A 21259-nucleotide genomic window follows, 5' to 3' on the forward strand; every position below is an offset into this window, starting at 1 on the left:
CATTATCGGGCAGCAGGACGACGCCGTCGGTCAGTTGACCACATCGCCGATTTTGAATGGCGCGCCGTAAGTTACGTACAGTTTCGCAGTAGACTTCTGCATTTATAGTCGTTCAAGGTAACCCACCGGGTTGGTCGAGTGGTTAACGCGTCTTCCCAAATCAGCTGATTTGGAAAGTCGAGAGTTACAGCGTTCAAGTCCTAGTAAAGCCAGTTATTTTTACACGGATTTGAATAATAGATCGTGGATACCGGTGTTCTTTGGTGGTTGGGTTTCAATTAACCACACATCTCAGGAATGGTCGAACTGAGAATGTACAAGACTACACTTCATTTACACTCATACATATCATCCTCATTCATCCTCTGAAGACTTATCTAAACGGTAGATACCGGAGGCTAAACAGGAAAAGAAAGAAGAAAGTCGTTCAAGGTGGCATGAAATCAGCAGTATGCCAAACCGATCCCAAAAGACCGTAGCCATCAGTTTGCATCCAAATGGCTGTGGCTTGACCTTTGTCGGTCTGGTTGGTGATTGAGAATGATGCCATTGACTTTGGCTGCCGTTTTCTCTTTGGCGTGTAATACGAAATCCAAGTTTCATCGCCGGTAACAATTGAATTAAGAAACTCATCACCCTTTTCTGTGTACCGCATCAAAAATTTCAAAGCATATCACATTCGGATTTTTTTATTATGTTCCGTTAAGACGTGAACTTTAAAAATGACGATCAATTGTCATATATATATATATATATATATATAATTTAATTGCATAATTTTATATATTTTAATCATAACTATACTCTTCCTGAAGATGGCAATATAGCCGAAAGCGCTAGAGGAAATAAAATTGGAATTTGGTAAGCTGTTTTTAAAATTATATATAATAGTTATGATACCAAACGATGCCATATTGAAAAACTGAAAATAAGAAGCAATTTATTTCATTATTATAATAAAATTAATTCTTTATTTTTTCAGTACCTTCGAACAACTTTCCTTTTAAATTTATTTTTTTTGTTAAGGATTACTTCTTAATAAAAAAAAAATTACTAAATTGTTTCCAGAGAGTAAGGGAGTCCTCAAAATCAAAAGAATTTTATTTAAGATTTGGAAAATTTTGTTGCCTAAATCTTATTTTGATAATTATTATAATCATTGAAGAAAGCCCCATTGAAAACCGGGACACTAGAATTTTAAAAAATTTGGAAAATATTTTTTGTGTCTTATAAACATTTATTATAAAAATAAAAATAAGACTTTTAATGATTGAATTCTAAAGACTTTTCTAAGAAGCCAGAGGGGTTTTGCAATGAAAAAACTGTGCAAGGTATTGTATGGCTTGACCGGCGTAGTTGGGAAACTCACTGCAAAGTAACGTGTTCACTGAAAAAATTTGCTATGTAGAATTTTTGTAATTATTTCCTACAGAATGACTAGAAAAGAAACGAGACTTCTGTTCCTTACTAATGGTAACCCATAGAGACAAACTAACTCTTCTATACGTGATCAAAGTAAATCTGGATTTCGATGGATATTTATAAGTCACAGTCATAATTAAAAATGGTTTAAGTCAGAAAAAAATAAGAAGTATTGTAAGACTTACATAAATTATATAAATCAAAATAAGGTAATTTGTGTAATTTATGTTTCATTATGAAAGCTTTATTACATAAAAGAAAAATTATTCTACTTTTCCAACTATTGACTAAGAGGGAAAATTTTGGTTTCGTTCAAAAATAAATGTTTCCGAGATTTTTGCAATTCTGAGCTCTAGAGATCTCAAAACGAGGATTTTTTAAAAATCTGGTATGTGTTTGTGTGCACGCGCACGCGTGTGTAATTTCCGAAATTGCTTTATATTTCAGTACCAAAATATTAAAAAATTATTTGTAATTTTCCTTGATGACTACTGTAGATGGGCACTGATCTAATAAAATTTGATTCTGTAACTTAAGAGCGAGGAGATAGTTTTTTGCTATTTAAAGAGTAAGATTTTAGGAGGTGTCATATCTTATGATGCATAAAGTTTGGTAAATAGCACTGGTCAAGAAAATTACATTTTTTGTTTGTTAAATGAGAGTGAATGGCTAATTCTTATAGTATTTTTTATGCTGATTTTATATAAGTTAATAATTTTTTTCTATTGGACTCGGTTTTCTTGTAATTCAAATTTTTTTTAAACATAAGAATGTGGGTGACCGTAATATGACAATACATTAAATGAATTTTGTATTCGCCTAAAATCTATTTATTTTGGATTTTGCTGTAATTTGCTGAAAATAGATCCCACTTTACATTCTAACAGTAATCAGCTAACATTTTTTGGGTTCCATTTTCTCTGATATCGTGTTTCCGTTGTAGATATCTCCTGGTGAAAGCGTTTTCCATGTTCATCACTGATAGCACCAAAATTTTTAGAGAAAAAATGTAAATGTGAATGTAAGAAATGTATTTTGAATGACATGTAACTACAAGTTCTTTGTAGTTTTGAAGGAGTTCACTCATAAGTTTTCTGTAGTTACTGGCCTTATGGTTTCCAAGGAAGTTGTTTACCTCATTTTGAAATGATTTCCATGCAGAAATCTCCAAGTCATTCAAACATTCTTCAAACGCCGGATCACTCATTAGTTTTCTTATTTGTGGTGAACAAATATATTTTCCTTTATTTTAGTATCGCTTATATTAGAGAATTCGTTTTTTTAGAAATTGAAATCCTGCGCCATTACGATCCATTGCTTTAACAAAATTTTTGAATAAACCTAGTTTAATGTGTAGAGGTGGAAGATAAAGTTTTTCTGGTTTTACTAATGCCTAACAATATTCTTCTCTCTTATAGTCTTATCAGCACCTCTCGCTTTTTCCACTACTCTTTTATGTAATGATATTTCCTATCTCTGCTGTCCTGCTCGCACAAAAAGCAACAGAACTCAGTGCATCTAAGTTGCAGCCCAAGTAAAAGCGCTGTTACTTCCAGGTCTCCAAAAATATGCCATAAATATTTCCCTACTCAATACAAGTTTTATATTTTCATAAGACTCCTTCATGTGAACAGCATATGCTAATGATATTGATGGGTATTTATTCCCAACGTAAAGTAGACCGGGTTTCAAACTAAGCTTTGACGAGTCAATAAAAAGTCGTCATTTGTCAGGATGGTGCAAAGCTTCCAGTAAAGAGTCCACATCATTACAGTATGCTAAGTTTTCGAACTGAGAGAAGAAATTTTCAAATTCTGACTGTCTGTCATGAAAAGCACCTATTTTAGTGTTTGGTTGTAAAGAATACCATACTTTCAGTCTTGATGCTATATTTATGCTTGATTTTTTGTTAAATTTTGATCACGAACAAGATCATTTAATTCTGATTAATTAAATGGGGATCAGTATATCTATTTTCTAAACATTTTGATTCTCTTTCTTTATCGCCTGACACATCAGCACAATATTCGACATTTTCATCTTCATCTAAGTTCCATGTATCTGGTGGTACAGGAATTGGAAGCGCTTTCCTATGTGGCACTGGCTGCATTTTTATAAATGACTTTTCCAAGTTTTTTATTTTTTTTTACAACCTCAGTGGCTGAGTTTGAGGCGTTTCGGTATTTCTGTTGAGGTTCAGGTTTTGAATCCCGGTCATGCTTTCTTACGCTATCAATTTCCACCGGGCTAATCCCATAGCTGTTGATTCCCACTTTTCCAAAACAAAAAAAAAGAAAAGATTTTTGTTCTATGTAATATTTAATGAATTCAAAATAACTTTAGTTTATCGCATTAGATTAAATAATCTTTGTAGTGTGTAGTGTTATTTTATTCAGTTGTCATACATATCTGTTATTAAAACTAATAAAAAAATTATTATTTTTTTGTTATTTTATGATAATCTGTACGAAAATAAACATTACATCTCTTGATTATACTTTTAACGAAGTATAATCAAAGTATATAATAGCAAAGTATAGTTTGCTGAAAATATCACTCGTATTTTGAATTTTCGCATTAAAAAATTTTTATAATTTTAATTCTGTAAATTTGGCAAATGCTTTATATATAAGGTGTATAAATGGTCGTATATTATAAAAATGTGACTCGCCCGAAGTACAAACATTTTATTTTGATTCTTCAATTTCTTGGCATCGGGTAGTAATTATATTAAATTATATTTTGTTTAGTTTAATTTTCTTTAATTTATTATTTTCTTAATCATATCGTTTAGTGTCTTTCTTTCATTTTGTCCAGATATCATCATTAAGGTAAAGATACCTTATGCAATGTATGTATTCTGTGCTCTTATATTAGTGGAACGAGGCAGGGAGTATTAGAATGAGATAATGATATATACGAAGTGTGTTGGTGTATATTTGTAAGTTGTTTCCATGCGCGTCGTACAGCTCGTCGTCGCGGCGCATGTGGTGTGTCCTCTCGCGCGCGTTAACGTCGGTCGACAGCCTGTATTGTGTCATACCGCTGTATGTAAGCGGTCTGTGTTGTTCTAATCCATCTGTTTCTTGTACACTCAACAATACATTCTCGCATCCGTTCAAGAGCTCGCGCAGAAATATCGGACCAGTTCAGGCCTATCTCTGGTAAAATTATCTATATATTGTTACTATATTTAGATTATATATTATAAATCGATATTCTACATTATTAAAACTCATATGCGTTCTTAAAAATCATCGTAATTATTATAATGAATGAAGTAAATCATTATTCTTAAAATAAAAAAAAAGGTAAAATAATATTAAATAAAATATTAATTATAAAATTGTATATTCAGTTTTTTTAAAAATAAAAATGAAAAATTACATTGTGATTAAGTGTTTACTCTATTCATTATTAATTTTCTCAAATATTAAGAAATATTATAAATATGACAATATATACATACACACACACACATATATATATATATATATATATATATATATAATATATTATATGTTTCACCCTCCAGATATTCAAATTACCTTATAAATCACCTATATACATAACTTTGGTCACGTGGTACAGTACATATTTTAAATAGTTCTTTGCAGTATTTCCTTGTTTAAAATAAATAAACAAAATGTTTATAAAGAATAATTTTGTATGTTATCTAACTCAAATATATTGCATAATAAGATTGTCATTTATTTTTTTTTAAAGTTAGATCCCATGTGATAAATTTTTACTTTTCCGACTGTATAATTTTTATTTTACACAAAATGGAAGAAAAATACTGTAATTATTTAAAAATCTATTCCTCAGCACAGTTTCTTCTGCCTTTTTTTTTTTATAAATCTTCTTAAATCGAAAATATTAAAAGTTTTATTTGTATGTATTTGAGATACATTTTTACTTTACATATCGACGAACGGTTTAAAATAAAATCATGTAATTTAGTTTGATTATATGGTTTTTTAAGTCACTCTTCGTGTTTGTCGTTCTGTTGGCAGCGGGGTGGTAAATTTTTGGCCATCGATTTTCAACGTACTTCCCAATAAGCTAGCGAGCTCAAAATTTGCATACACATTCATTGTAGATGACAAAGCAATATGGTGTAAAAATTTTCACGAGTAAGTTTTTTTCATGAAAATATATATTCGATTTCAAACGTATGTACTGGAAGTTGGAGAGAGAGAGAGAGAGAGAGAGAGAGAGAGAGAGAGAGAGAGAGAGAGAGAAAATGAGTTGTTCTCTGCTAACATGGTTCATGTACTACTATGCTGATTTACTTGATTCCTTGATGATGTTAATTCAAGTCGGCCCCAAGTCAGTGGAAAATATCCAATTAGTCCGATTTAGTTTCGATGATGTGTTGACTGGTATTATACTAAGTAAGTTACTTCATATACGATAACCTCAACCTGACATAAATTCTTTCTTTTGTTGAAAAGTTCTTTTTCACACAGTCTGAAATGAATTTTATTGAATATTCAGTCTAATTTTCAATGGTGTTCCAATCTAGGTTCGCATTGTTCTGATGTAGTCTTGCTTATGGTTGAAACAAACGATCATGTTCTAATCTGTGGTTGTTATTTTGAATAACAGCATAACTTATCACTAAAGCTTCTCTTTCTGATAAACATTGTCTTGAATGTTGGGTGAACAACACTTCGTTGTTCACTTGGTTCACGTGCTTTTTAACTCCTCGTTTTTTTAAATCTCGCTCGTTTTTCAAAACTTTTATTATTAATCTTTTTTTTGTCGTTTTTTGAATTATTTCTTATTCTTTGTTGAAAAATTATCGTTCAATTCAATAATTCTGTTTTTGATAGATAATTACATCTGATTATATATTCTAGGATTATGTTAAGACTAATCATAAAATGTTTTTTGAAAAATTATTTTTTAATCGAATAATTTTATTCCTACCAGGGAATGATGACTAAAATTTGTAAAATAAAAATAAAAAATAAAATTTTTATATAAAATTTATAAAGTAATATGCAAAAAGGAGAAAGGTAATGTATTAAATTACTTTCTTCGTAAAATTCTTCTTCTCAAATGAAAACTACGTATGAAATTATTTTTTTAAGAAAATGTTCTACGTTCATGTAAACAAGAGATATAATAACTTTCTTTCCAAAATTAATTTATGTTTTTATGAGAAAAATATTTTGAGTAATTTTGTTTAAAATATTCATCTACAATTTCATTTCACAAATAATGAAAGCGTGGGGCGCCCAAAAACCAAATTTAATGTTTGGATCGCATTGCTAAAAGTACAAGTCCAAATATAAGCTAGATAAATTTGAAATCCATCTTAACCAAATGGAAAAAATCTAATACATTAGAAAGGGCAATCATTGTGAAATAAGATTCTAGAAACGATGTTAACGGTTACTATTGGATTAGTAACATAAAATCAATTTGTTATACAAAAATATAATAAAAAATTACTTATACTTTATCATTAAGGATATCACACCACTTTGTTACTTGTGAAATAAAATTGTAAATTAATTTTGTAAAGAAAATTAGTCCAAACCTTCTTTCTGTTAACGTAAATTAATTTTATTAAGAAAATCATTTAATCCCTCGTTTCCATGAACCTAAATGATTTTCGTAAAATCACTTTTTTTTTTAACAAAGTCATTTTTGTTTTTAACAAAAATTTTAAAGAAAATGAATCAGATTAATTAAACATATAAACCAAAACACTACATAAATACATAGGACTAATGAAGATGGTAGGGTAGCGTGTTTGGTCGGTATATTTATGTTCCTGTAACTATAAAACCGTAATACCTATTTTCGGAGCAAATGATTCTTCACCTAAACAAATATTGGTTCAAATTCGCGTGGTTGGAGAGCATTTAGGCTTCCGTTGCCCTTAAAAACGAACTAGAGGCGTACTATCCTCCCAAGCCCTGTATAAATCTACACAAGGACCTACCCTTGTGACGTGCCATACATGCTGCCATGCTTCCATCGCGAGGCTGTAAAGCCTCTTCCGCGGGCGGGAGATGGGCAACTGTTCGAAATTTAGAACCGGTGCACTGCGATCACCGTTCCGCTCCGGTACAGGACCAGCTTGAAACCGCATCCCAAACAACTCGGCCTCCCTACCTCTTTGCAATTCCTACATGTTCGCCCGTATTTTCACCACTAAATCAATTGAGAGAGCCTTTCCCGATACGGTGCTAGCCTCGTAGGAGGTTGTATTAAACACACCAGTGCATACGATTAAGGCTCTGCGTTGGGCCCTCCTTAAATTTCGAGTAAGTGCTCGATTTCTTAAAAACAAGTTAACAATTATTTCCTAATTATTAATTAGGCACCGATTTCAAAGGAAAAAGAATTAATATATATAACTTTAATTTTTAATTTGCAAAAAAATGTAAGCCTACAAAATTTGGTAGCGGGAAAATAGCTGGTTGCATGATAAAAAGATGAGAAAGCACCATTTAAATAAATAATAATAATAATGCAAAGCCAATATAAAAATATTATTTTGTATCATTAATCTTTTTTAATTGGAGGGGGATTTGTTTTTTCTTGTATGCAGGAATTTTCATTATTAATTTTTCCCACCAATTTCATTTAATTTTCCTGCGAACATATCAGATACTTTGTTTATCATATCTACATCAACAAAACTTCTATAACAGTTTAGTCTAGGTTAAATCCTATAATAATAATTTAAAAGAAAAATAAAATTTAGAGAAAAAATCTTTAATTATTTTGCAAATGTCTGTATATTATAATGTAATTTTTAGTATTATAAATTTTCCATTTAATTACAAAAAACTTATAATAGACGAACTTGCTGTATATTAAAAAAAAATTCTAAAGCTCAGTGTTTGTAGTAAATGCAAAAGTTAAACTTGCATAAAAATTTAAGTTGAATTGATAAGTCTTTCGTTTAATTTTTTTTTCCGGGACCACCGTTAGGTGAGATGAAATAGTAATTTTTGTAGCGTGTGAAAAATGCAATGCCTGACCGGGATTTGAACACAGGCCCTCCGAATGAAAGGCCGAGACTTTTTTTTTGAAGTCTAGGAAAAAAAACGATAATAAAATTTGTTAAACTTGTTGCATTTATTTATATTAAGCTGTAGTGGTTAATTCGTCATCGAAAATCACTTGTTTAACAGCTGATTTTAATAGTTAACAGCTGAAGCCGAAGATTCGGAGGTTCAAATCGTAGTAAAAGTTAGTTAGTCTTATACGGATTTCAATACTAGACAAAAGATACCGATGTACTTTCGTGGTTGAGGTTCAATTAACCCCACGTCTCAGGAATGGTTAGCCTGGATCTGTATAAGGCTGTACCTCATTTACATGTCATATATCATCTCATTGGGCCGTGAGAGGGTTGCTTATTATTCTTTACGGGTTGACCTCGTTAGAAATAATAAATATTTATATTAAATACACATGAATAAAGCAGGAGGTTTCAATAAGATAGGCTATTTTTTATGTAAAAACATTTTCCATTTTGTTATTGTCATCATTGCTTAGTATTGGATTAAACCGTTTGTTGCTTATTAATATATATCCAGATGTGATTTTAAAAATAATTTCATACCAGACTTCGTAAAAATTAGAATGAAAAAAAAATAATTCCAGCATTTCAGAAAAAGTTATTTCACAGTAAGAAATTGTAGTCTGTTTAATCATTTTTTCTGTATATTTTTCTTATTTTTACCTATCAAGATGCAGGACTTTACATTTTTGGGTATCTTATAACTGGCATTTTTCCGTGTGGGTAGTTTTTAGTGAAAAGCAATTCATATTTTAAATAAAACTGAAAAATATAAAATGACATATGTTAAAATAATGGAACTTAAAAAGGTCCTATAATTAAAAAAAAAAAAAAAAAAAAAAAAAAAAAAAAATACTTTCCAGTTGTTTTTTAATATCTTTTCTTTTTATATCATCGTTGTAAAGTTGTTTTATTAAAAAAACGTTTGTACAGCTGTACAAAGCGTATTTAAAGGAATTTATTTAAAAAAAATAAAAATAAAAATATAACCAACAAATAGTAACTATTATTAGTTGAAAAGCAACGAAATTAGAATGCATGTATTTTCACTTTAATAAATATAAATTCTTAACTTCGTAAGTGATAAGTAGCATAACTCATCTGATATTTCATTAGAATTTAAATAGAAAAATCCAGATACTTTTTTAAAATCAAATGCCGGAAGTTATATTTTTTCTGCAAGGTTCAGCGCATTGGTATAATTATATATATTTACAAAACATAACATATGGTATAAATAATACATAATTATTTAAAAGCGAAACAACTGGATTTTACTGCTAAAGTGATACTGTTAGTTAATTTATTTATCAATAAATTTCAATTAACAAGTAGGTTTTTGATTTTTTTAGGTAGATTTCATAAGAAAGCTACCTATTGTAATGTGTACCTTGATTCGACTTCCGAAAACATTTTGACATTCCTTTGCGTTTCACATCCCCCAGACACCAAAACCACCGTCACTTCAACGGAAACTGTCTAGCGGTTGCCTTTGAAAGGTATGTATATTCGTAAAGTATAAATAAAAAATACATCAGTAGTAACCTTACAAACAAATAATTATCAAACAAATCATATTACAACATAAATCATTTGAATAAATTCGAATGCAGTATTTCATTATACCAGAAATATCAAATTTGTATAACAATTCTTTAGAGAAATTCAAAATTTATCTCATAAATGTGTGTCTTGAGTTAGATTTCCTGCAAATGCCAGGTGGCATTTTTTTACGTATAATTTCCTTCATTTCAGTTAAAAAAAAAACTGTTTTATAGCATGTGGTCTCCAATTTTAGGTAGATTTCATAAGAAACCTACCTATTGTAATGGGTACCATGATTCGACTTCCGGAAAATTTCGACATATCTGCGTTTCACATACTCCAGACCCCAAAACCACCGTCAGTTAAAGTAATAAATATATATATTTCGATTTGTTCTGGACACAATAACTGCCGTAATTTAGCGCCAATCACTTTCAAATTGTTACTTAAAATCTCAATTGAGACCCAAAATCTCGGTCGAGTTTGTTAATGGGCAAAATCAGACCATGAGGGTAGAAATGAGGGAGGCTTTTTCGAAAAAAACAAAATATCGCTGTTAACTTTCTTACTGAGTAAAATATCGAATTCGTTTAAAGTTTTTACTATTCTTTGGAAAAGTGTCTAAGACCTGTCTAAGTAAATTTTTTTGATATCACCAACCACTGGCCCAGGGGGTGGAAAAAATGGGGTTTTTCCCAGGTGGACAAAAAATCACTCCTCCCTTAATAGGCACAGTATCGAATCGGTTTAAAGTGATCGTAGTTCTTTAAACATTAATTATTCGTTTTTCTGAAACAATGTTTCATATGACCAACCCTTACGGCAAGAGCAAAGTATTACTGGAATTGAAAGAATATGGAGCTTGTCGTATGCTAAATATGTGTAAAATTTTTTCACATGCAACCATTGTCGTATTGAGTAAATTTGAAATTTTTCTTAACTTTAAGGTGGAAATCTTTTTTATCTCCTACTTAGCACCGCTGAAATCTGCTTCCGTCTTCAGGCGTGAGGAAAGGGATTTTTTTATTCTGGAAAGTAAAACTGCATACATTACAGTATTATAATTGTCTTTTCTTTGAAGTGAAAATTTGCTAAAGATAATTTATTGCGGTTGAAATCGTCAATGTAAAGTTATCCTCTACACTACGTTTTCTTGAATAGGTTAACATGGAATTTCAGCAATATTTTTCACACAAAATTGGCTGTATTTTTGATAATAATGTGTCAAGCATTAGTAAAATATTAAAATGTTTGAAAAAATATGGATTAGCTCTACTAAAGTTATAGCTTACGTTTTTGTAACTATATAGACATCGAACGAAAATTTAAAAAAATTCAGATCTCAATTACTTTAACATTATTACTACTTTTATTTGAATAAATTTTGTAGTCTAAATTTAAAAAAAAGAGAACGAAATTTTTTGTAGTAGACTAGATAATTTTGTGAAATTTGATAAACATTTGCATTCTCGGTTTGTTTTATATATAACACGTATAAAACTGTTATAGTATTTCGAGATTATTAGAAATCCCTGAATTCAAGCTACTAAAATATGGGTTACAAATTCTGTATATACCTATTGCAAATGTGAATGTGTGCGCACGTGCGCTTACGAATGTGTTTTGGCATCTGTTGGGTTTCTATTTTTTTTCCTGTTTAGCCTTCGGGAATCACTGTCAGGCATTACATCAGAGGATGATTGAGGATGATATATATGAGTGTAAGTGAAGTGTAGTCTTGTGCAGTTTCAGGTCGACAATTTCTGAGATGTGTGGTTAATTGACATCCAACCACTAAAGAACACTGTTATCCACGATCTAGTATTGAAATCCATTTAAAAGCAACTGCCTTTACTAGGATTTGAAATTGGATCTCGGACTTCGAAATCAGCTGATTTGCGAAGACGCGTTCACCACTAGACCAACCCGGTAGTTTGAATTTTTATATTATGGCTAGTTTAACCAACTATCACTAAATTTGATACGGGGACTTTTTTATTAGGAGAATTGTTGAAAACAAATTTGAATTAGTAAACGATGTACTGCTTCTATATGACAGGATAGATTTACAGAACCCACTGGGTTGGTCTAGTGGTGAACGTGTTTTCCCAAATCGGCTGATTTGGAAGTCGAGAGTTCCAGCGTTCAAGTCCTAGTAAAGCCAGTTATTTTTACACGGACTTGAATACTAGATCGTGGATACCGGTGTTCTTTGGTGGTTGGGTTTCAATTAACCACACATCTCAGGTATGGTCGAACTGAGAATGTACAAGACTACGCTTCATTCACACTCATACATATCATCCTCATTCATCCTCCGAAGTATTATCTAAAACGGTAGTTACCGGAGGCTAAACAGGAAAAAGAAAGAAAGAAGGATAGATTTACAGACTGTACCTTGAGTGAATGAGCATAATCGAACAATTTACACCTGTTCTCTACCATTTGCTGCTACTTAATGAGCGTTTATACCTAGAAAAACATATCAAATAGTTGCTAGTGAAAAATTCCTCGACAGTCAATCGAAAATGTTCGCTATTACAGGTTTGAATGGTCAACTTTATCATCATCCATTCTTTAATCATCTCCTATTTACTCCTTTCCTCTTTAAAAAAGTAATCAAAGAATTTATCTTTTTTCTCACCTGCAAGTAGAACTTCGAGTCCATCAGCAATATTTCACTGGGATCAAGTTTTTTGTTGGTAAGTTTTTACCATTCCATTATGAATTAAAAAAAGAACACAGCGAACACAAGGGCAAAACAAAAATGATTCTCTAAATGCAAATACATATATATATACAAAAAAAAAAAGCAGTATGCAAACTGATTGCCGATTAAGCAGTTAATGACGAATTATCGTCTTTTGTTTACTAAAGAAAGGTTGGAAGACGAGAGAACATGAATTTCCTTTGATGATTTGCAGAAACCCTGAAAACTATGGAATACAAACAAGTGAGAACAGAATGTGATCCAAAGGTGGTTATTCGGGCTCGCAATCTGTTAACACCCAAGCTAATTCTCTCATGTTGTATTCACTGCGATATAAACCTAACATCATAGGTAATCGGAAAAATTTATCAAAATTTTATCGGTACTTTTTATTTATCAAATAAAAAGATTAACACCGAAACGATTATTAGAAATAAACTTTTTTTAAATTAATTCAAAACTCATTAATAAGTCCATCTTCAGAAAAAAATTGAATTTTATACATTATTTGATTGTATCTCCATCTTAATTAAAGCAGTACGAGGTCTGTAAATAAAGTAATGAGACTGATTCAGAAAAACGTTTTATTTACGATCCAATTATACATGGACTCACCTTCGAAGTAATTCCCTTGGGAAGCCACGCAATGCTTCAAACAGTTTTCCCACTTTTCATAGCAGTGTTGAAACTCAGAAACCGAAATATCCTTCAGATGGTTAGTTACATTTTTCTTTTTATGTTTTCTACTGTTCGAAACTGGTGACCTTTGAAGTGCCCTTTTTAAAGTCGGGAACAGGAAAAAGTCGCAGGGACTCAAATCAGGTAAATAAGTTTGGTTGAGGAACTACAGGAATGTTTTTCTTTGCCAAAAACTTATTAATTGAAAGTGCAGGGTGAAAAGGTGCTTTGTCATGATGTAGCATCTTGTTGTCTTTGATGGTTGGCCTCACGCGGGCAACAACTTTCCGCAGTCTTTCAAGAATTTTTCGGTAAACATATGCTCTGTAGGCAAAAACTTCTTATAGACAACGTCATTACTATCGAAGAAATAAATTAGCATGGTTTTGATTTTTCACTTTTTCTTTTTTTGAACGTGGTGAGTTTGAAGTGTGCCACTCCTTGCTCTGACTTTTTATTTCTGGGTAGTTCTCCAATATCCAAGATTCATCACCAGCAATAACATTTTTTAGAAAATCAGGATCAGTTTCAATTTGCCCTAGAAGATCGCGAAACACTTTCACCCTGTTGTTTTTCTGTTCAACAGTGAGTTTTTTGGGGAAAAATTTGCACAAATTTTTTTTATATCCAATTCGTTTGTCAAAATTTGATGGACTGTAGTACAGTTCAAATTCAATTGTTCTTCAATCATTCTGACAGTTAATCGCCGGTCGTACGGTATCAAGTCTGATTTGCTCAACATTTTTGTCACTTTTTGACGTTAACGGTCTTACAGAGCGTAGATCGTCCACAACTGATTCCCGGCCATCTGAAAATACTTTAAACTACCTATAAGCATGAGCTCGTGACAGAATGTCATCTCCATACGCCCTTTTCAATTTTGAAAAAGTTTCAGTAGAGATCTTACCGAGTTTAACACTAAACTTGGTTGCACAACGTTGCTCATAGTTAGTATAGCTCATTTTTTAATACACAACTAAAACTCGTTTCACGAAAAATCTACGTCTCGCGTGGCAACAATAGACTAAAAATATTAATACCTAGTATAAATCAGCTGTTCATAAAACCATATATTTACTAGTTACTACACTGTTGCCACTTTGCCTGCCAAAAAACTAGTCTAGTCTCATTAGTTTATTTACAAAAATCTCGTATTTATAACAAAAAACATTTTTTTTCTTTTCTGTTGTATAATAACAGAAATGAGTACATTATTTGTTATTTTGTATTATCTGCTCCTGACTTTCTTTTGGCTGTGAGGCGTATGAAGCATTTAAGAGGCAAAAATTCACCAGTCAGAGTTACTTTCTATGATAGTAAAGATGTTTTCACTGTAGGCTACAGGCAGTTACTATGTTGAAGAGAACAAACATGTAGGGCTGTATGTTATTTACGTTGTGTTGGGCTTCGAATATTGATATACAATTCCATATTTGGGTCAATGAAGAAGGCAACGCGAAACTACTTTATTCTTCATTCTCTTATGTAAGGGCTCAGGATGGTAGTTATTCCTGATAATGGCTGTGACTTTTTTGAGTGAATTGTTAGTCGTATCAAGTTGACTACAACCTTTACGATTATGATAATTTAACGTATAAACATTCAAACTGTTTACCGCGGTGATTATTAAATTGTCAATAATGTAATGTTTAAATTCAACCGATTTCGGATAATGTAGATTGTACTGAGGTAAGCATTAAAATATTTATAGTTAAGATTGTACAATAACTGCTTATCATGGTTCTGTAGATTACGTATTTAAAAATTTTTATTACGTGATGAAATTCATTTAATTCCTTTCACAATTATATTGTAAAAACTTTAAAAAATGTTTTTTTTTTCATTATACAGAAATTCTTACATTTTCATTACGAATTTTTCTTTATTTTAAACTTAACTGGTGCTGCATTTTTCAACGTCTATCATGTTGTTGGTTTTCTGGGAAGTGACGTGAATATTATTATTTAATTCAGATTTTTAAAAATCGGAAATTAAGCCTTGCAAAAAGAAGAGATGTCAGTTTCCGAACTTGACTTTGTCTTTAGTAAACTGTAATTACTTCCTTGTACAAAGTAAAGGAAGTATTGTGATCGCGAAAAATCTTGGTTTTCAAATCTCAAAAAAAATATCCATTTTGACAATTTTCGGCGTGACATCTACGCATGTGCGTATGTATCTCGCATAACTCAAAAACGATTAGCGGTAGACGGTAGAATTTTTGGATTTAGGACTGTTGTAACATCTTGTTGTACACCTCCTCTTTTGAGTGCAATCGACTGGACCAAAAGTGTACAAAAAAGCGCATTTTTTTTTGGATTTTGGACTTTTTCTTATTTGTAATAATTGCCCTTATTGAGAGATTTTCAACGATTTATCATGTGGTATTTATTTTCATTAGTTCCAGAGTTATAGCCAAATAAAATTTTAATTAATGAAATATATATGGATCTTACAAGATGAAGACACATCAGTTCAAATCCGACTTCATCTCCTTTTTTTAACTTTTTTATTTTTTGTTTAAATATATTGATTTATTAATAATTAATTATTAATCTCTGATGTAACAAATTTACACTAAAAAATAATTCAATTATAACAATAAAAAAAATATGAAAAAAAATCAGAAGTGAAATAAAATTTTATGCATTTTTAAAAACGTGTATATGCAATTTAATACGCGTACAAGGAAGTCCTGCTGTGGCCACATTAGATTTTTTAATTTAATACTTAAGTGTATTTTAATATACACGCTGTATGAATTATTTGTATAATGGAGAATGATACAGAAGATGGGTTATGGGTTGTTGATATGCAAAACATGTCTATTTATGTAACTGCTGACTGTATACTCTTAATATTTATTTTACTTGAAAAGTGAAAACACCAGCGGTACAAAAGTTTAATAGGTTGATGTTTACTTCTGTTGATTTACTTAGAAGTTTTTTCTTTAATTGATGGATTTTTCTTTAAATTTTAATTGTTATTTTAATTTCAATTGTAAGTTCAAATTTTGCATAAAATAAATAATTTTCCATTTTTTATTTTTTAAGTAGTAGTTTAGTTTTGTGAAAACATTTAGTAATAGTAATATTGGTAAAATATTAATACGACATGATAATAATTAACAGGCATTCCTCAAGTTATCAAATATTTTTATTGTACTCGTAAAAGTTTAAAACAGAACACTACCACTAGAAACAAGCCCTGAAATTTGCAATATAAATTCCAAAAATACTTAACATTCTGTTATAAAATTGATTTAAGATTTTTACCCTCCTTAGAATTACTTTCTAGTAATATTTTTTTCAAAAATACGTCTTGAAAGAACAACAAAATTTCTACTTTAAATTTAGACTTTTTGAAATTGGCTTTAGGTTCTGATTTCAAAATGTCGAAATAATAAGAATAAATTTCCCTTGACATTCTTTTTTCTTATTGTCTTCAAGATACCAAGATTCTCATCCTTCTATTTTTTGCAAACGGTCTTTTTTACAAACATTGTTTTTTGGACGCCTGCCGATATTTAAAAGAAATGTTGGAATTAAAAAAAAATTCCTTTCGGCACGCCAGAAGACGGAGGGAGATTTACCAGTGCTAAGTTTGATGTAAAAAAGATTTCCGACTTAAAGTTAAGGATAAATTCAAATTTACTCAATACGACAATGGTGACATGTAAAAAATAGTTTGACATGTTTAGCATACGACAAGCCCCATCTTATAAATTTTTCCACCTATTGGCCCTTATCCAAAGAATAGTCGGAACTTTAAACTAATTCGATATTTTACTTAATAAGAAAATTATAGCGATATTTTGTTTTTTCTGTTTTGTTTTATTTTGGCCATCCCTTACCGTAGGGGTTGGTCATATGAAACATTGTTTCAGAAAAACGAATGATTAATGTTTAAAGAACTAACGATCACTTTAAACCGATTCGATAATGTGTCTGTTAAGGGAGGTATGATTTTTTTTTGTCTTCGAAACCCCATTTTTTCCATTCCCTAAGCCAATGGTTGGTGATATCAAAAAACTTTACTTAGAGCAGTTTTAGGTCCTTATCCAAAGAATAGTAGGAACTTTAAACGAATTCGATATTTTATTTAATAAGAAAGTTATAGCGATATTTTGCTTTTTCGATAATCCCCCCCCCCCCCACCATTTACATTCACATCGTTCGATTTTGGCCATTAACTAACTCGACCGAGACTTTTGGTCATTATATTTTATGTATCAGTAAAAGTGATTAGCGCAAAATTACCACATTTATCGTGTCCACAAGAAAGTGAAATAGTGAAATATATACATATAAACTTTTGCACTGATGGTGGTTTTAGGGTCTGAATGATGTGAAACGCGAAGATATGTCGAAATTTTCCGAAAGTCGAATCATGGTACGTATTACAATAGACAGCCTTCTTATGAAATCTACCTAAAAAAAAAAAAAGGTAAAATAAGTTAAAAAACTGACTTATTGAAATCCTTATAAAATTAAGAAATAACGTTTTTCTTTTCTATTCTTTTTATTTCGATAATGTGAAGTCAAAATTATGTAACAGACTAAGAGGTAATGATTTGTTGCTGATAGTTCTTTATAGAACTATATGTAGAGAACGATGATTAGCCATCGAAAATATTAGGCGAATGTTGTATTATTTTTAAAAAAAGATAACTTTTAACCATTAAGTACAGTTTTAAAAATTTCATGCTTGAAATAATGATGAACGAAATAGTGCATAATAAAAATAAACATTTGTGCTGAGGTACAGACTTATTTTCTTAAAATCCACTTTGGAACATTTCTATTTTATTTGGCGTCTAACGTTGCCATTTCGTATTATTAAGATTGTTTTGTAACTAATACTATAAAAACATCAAAATGTTAGTTTGGTTTTTATTACATGAAAATTCATACAACTGTTTTTGATTTTAGATTAGTTGGATAAAAACAAAAACACACTGGTAGGAAGAAAGGAAAGCGTTCCCTAAATTTCAGAAATTTTTTTTATGATATTTAAAAAAAATAGATATCTGAAGAACTGTAAAGACATATAAGAAACCAAAATTTGGAAATAGCTGCTTTCTTTACTTTTAGATATAAATTTTTTACAGTGGCTGAAAGATTGTGGGAAGGAAAATTTTGAGGGAGTTTTAAGTGAATAAAAAGTGAAGCTGAATTTGAAGCCGGGACTTCGTATGAAAAATTAAGAAGTTATTACTGCTCTTGTCTACCACGTTAATCTTTATTTTTTTTTATTTCAATAGAGTAGATATTAATGTCTCCGATCATGATAAATAAATATGTGAACTTTTATTTACGGATTATTTTGCATAAATAAAATAAAACAATGCGTAATTTTTTTTCATATTTTATAGTGAAATAAAGGTTATAAGCTGTATTTAATTTGTTATAGAACTATGGAAATGACACCTGTTATTTCTTGTCCAAGATACTTAGTGCTTTAAGGAGGGGGGAAGTTGAGAGAGAGAGAGAGAGAGAGAGAGTGAGAGAGAGAAATATAGACATAGAGGGAGAGTGAATGTGTAATGTTATTAGAGGGAAGGTTACAGGTGTTATACTAATTAAACGTAAACTTAATGAAATATGATGTTTAACGTGTTTACCTTCTCTTCCATTTTATAAAAGTTTATTTTTTACTGTTACGTACAAGGTATTACATTGTTGAAATTATTTACTTTTCATCTTCCCTTATATAAGTTGATAAATTTTTAAATAAGTAAACAAATAATACTTTTTTTAAATTTTGATAAATGTTTTATTATTCTTTAAACCAAAGAAGTTTTTATGGCGTTTTATTTTATTTTATTTTTCTGGGAATATACGAGATTTTTAAAGCCGGATAACTTTTCTGACGCCTATTTACTATTGTGTATGCAAGCTTAATAACCAGCATTTCATTATACGACAACCCTATGAATTATGACCGCTGTTGCCAAAGTTTTTGCATACTATTCTTGGCGTGGAGATATTGACTTTCTTAACATATAATCCTGATAAATTTGTATTTTATCTTTCGTCAAATTTTTAACAATACTTTCAAAAGTTATATTTGAGTTAGTTTCTCGAATCTTATTTTACGAATATATAAAAGTCAATATTGTCTCATATTAGAAAACATGATTGATTATTTTTGTACCTGATATGATTCCTGAAATAACTCCTAAAGAATTTGCAAGGCTCGGCTGAAAAATTTTGGACACTAGCGTGGTACACGGTGACAAAGGGTACTATCGAGTTGGGCGTGGCAGCACATGATAGATAAAATCTCCCTCTACAAACCTTCGATAATGCGTTGAAATAAGTTTACCGGTGTTTTCAGTAGCAGATAAAATGGAGTCAAGCGCGGCCAATATGTCAACACGGTAAAACAGAACGCAGTAATCGCATTTTTAACAGCAGACAGCAGAAAATGTGAATCCTACGAATACTTTTCATCGTTTTAAAGCGGTTTACGGTAATGAAATTTTTGACAGGAGTACTGTGAATAGGTGGGCGGTGAAATTTCGCAAATGTTAAGCTGTAATGCGACAATTGAGGACGCACCTCGCAGCGGACGACCAGTTTTTGTGACTGACGAGAAACATTGAAAGGAGGTGGACGATTGACTTCAAAGTGACCGGCTAATCATCCAGCAACGCATCGCTATTCAGTTAGACATAACTAAAGATCGAGTAGACCATATTAGCGAGCAACTAGGTTACCGTAAAATCAGTGCTCGATGGGTACCGCGCAAACTCTCTGATGGCTCTCCGTAAGCTAAAGTTTGAGTATATTCCGCATCCGCCATACTCGGCGGATTTGTTTACGTGCGACTTCCACTTCTTCTCTCATCTCAAGACGGATTTCAAAGGTAATAATTACCTCACCGAGGATGAGGTGAAGAAAGCTGTGGCCTCTTGGATCTGAAAAAGACCGCCAGCATTTTTCAATGACGGAATGCATGAACTTGTCACACGTTGGGAAACGTATATTAGTGTAAACGGGGGCTACATTAAAAAATAAATACTGCCTTTTGTAGCTAAGATATTGTACTTTTATTTCATTCCCATGCTACGAATATATGTGCAAAATTTATCAGCCGGGCTTCGTATATTAGATTTTCAGTCCTTGATTAGTTTCATGCACTTCTTCATCTCATCCTATTCTGTGCCAGTTTCATTACTAGTGGCGGCTCGCGTATAGACACTGTGGAACTGCAGTACCCCCTATTTCTACATGATATTATCGATTTAATATATATAATGGGTACATTTAATATATGGGTACTTTTTCTTTAATTCTTTCTTTATACTTGTACAATATATATCCTTAAGCTTAATCAGTAGCCATCCACCAGTTTTTAAAAAAAAAAAATTGATTGGAACTGTACGCTTCACAGTTCCAGAAACGTGGTGTTTGGCTGTTGTACGCATACGCACATAGGAAGCTTCACGCGAGGCTGTTGGGGTGGGGGGGGGGAGTGAGAGCACTATCGCTCTCGCAGTGCCGACCCTGGCGTGCTTGTGGAAGGTACTTTTTTTATTCCGCATACGTATTCAACGTTCCTGTTAGTTCCCTTTTCTAGTTTAGTCAGCGGAAGGAATATGAAAGGGGCTTAGTTGTTTTTTCAATAAGATTAGTTGATTTGACCAGAAGATGGTGGAATGAAAGGGCTCTTTGATTGCCCAATCTGTCCAAAAACACGCTGGAAGGGCGAAAGAGAAGATAAATAGTAAAAATAAACAGTAAACAGTAAAAACTAATTACGTATTTGTTTCTGTGTACATAGAAATTTAAATTAAGAACCATTAGACTATTACTCCATTTTTTCTTCCCCTTGGCCAATAGTTGGTAATA

At 31.3% G+C, this 21259-nt stretch overlaps 1 protein-coding gene across 3 annotated transcripts in view; it reads left to right on the plus strand.

The window, feature by feature from the left end:
* The window catches only part of nvy (CBFA2/RUNX1 partner transcriptional co-repressor nervy), a 508624-nt gene that overhangs the window by 80576 nt on the left and 406789 nt on the right, over positions 1-21259 (plus strand). Inside the window, exon 1 of one of the 3 annotated variants that reach the window (XM_075360665.1) lies at positions 4397-4586. The exons of the other annotated variants lie outside the window; for them this stretch is intronic. The gene's annotated coding sequence lies outside the window, so the exon portion shown is untranslated. Of the gene's footprint in view, positions 1-4396; positions 4587-21259 lie in introns of those variants that run through there. 3 annotated transcript variants of the gene reach the window in all.

This window comes from Lycorma delicatula, chromosome 1 (genome assembly GCF_047948215.1).
Source record: "Lycorma delicatula isolate Av1 chromosome 1, ASM4794821v1, whole genome shotgun sequence".
In the NCBI taxonomy this organism is placed as follows: Eukaryota; Metazoa; Arthropoda; class Insecta; order Hemiptera; family Fulgoridae; genus Lycorma; species Lycorma delicatula.